The sequence below is a fragment of the Trypanosoma equiperdum genome (genome assembly GCF_001457755.1).
Source record: "Trypanosoma equiperdum strain OVI genome assembly, contig: ctg_1712, whole genome shotgun sequence".
Classification (NCBI taxonomy): Eukaryota; Euglenozoa; class Kinetoplastea; order Trypanosomatida; family Trypanosomatidae; genus Trypanosoma; species Trypanosoma equiperdum.
The window spans coordinates 66,770-67,157 of NW_027123741.1; positions in this window are offsets into that span (position 1 = coordinate 66,770).

The window sequence follows — 388 nt, forward strand, 5'->3', positions numbered from 1 at the left end:
CTGTAATCGACCTTACTGACCCATTAATGTTCTACTACTCCATGTATGCCAACCTACCTTCACAAAAAAAAAAGTGAGTGAGTGAGTGAGAAAAGGGAATAAAGTGAACCTTTCGCTGTTTAAGGAAAGAAGGGGAAAATATAAGTCAAAAAAACAAAACAAAACAAAACACAAAGAAGGGAAAATCCAACAGCACAGCGCACGTGTAGAAGCACCGCCACGTTGTTCTGCTTCAACAGAGACCATGGCCCGATATCCCATCCACACCCAGTCGCAATGCGGAACATTATTCCGTCATGTAAGTTAAATTCAATTTCAATTTCATATGCACTTCACCTCGCGCACTCTACAAAATGTTGAAGGGTACAGGAGGGTAAAAAAAAAAAAA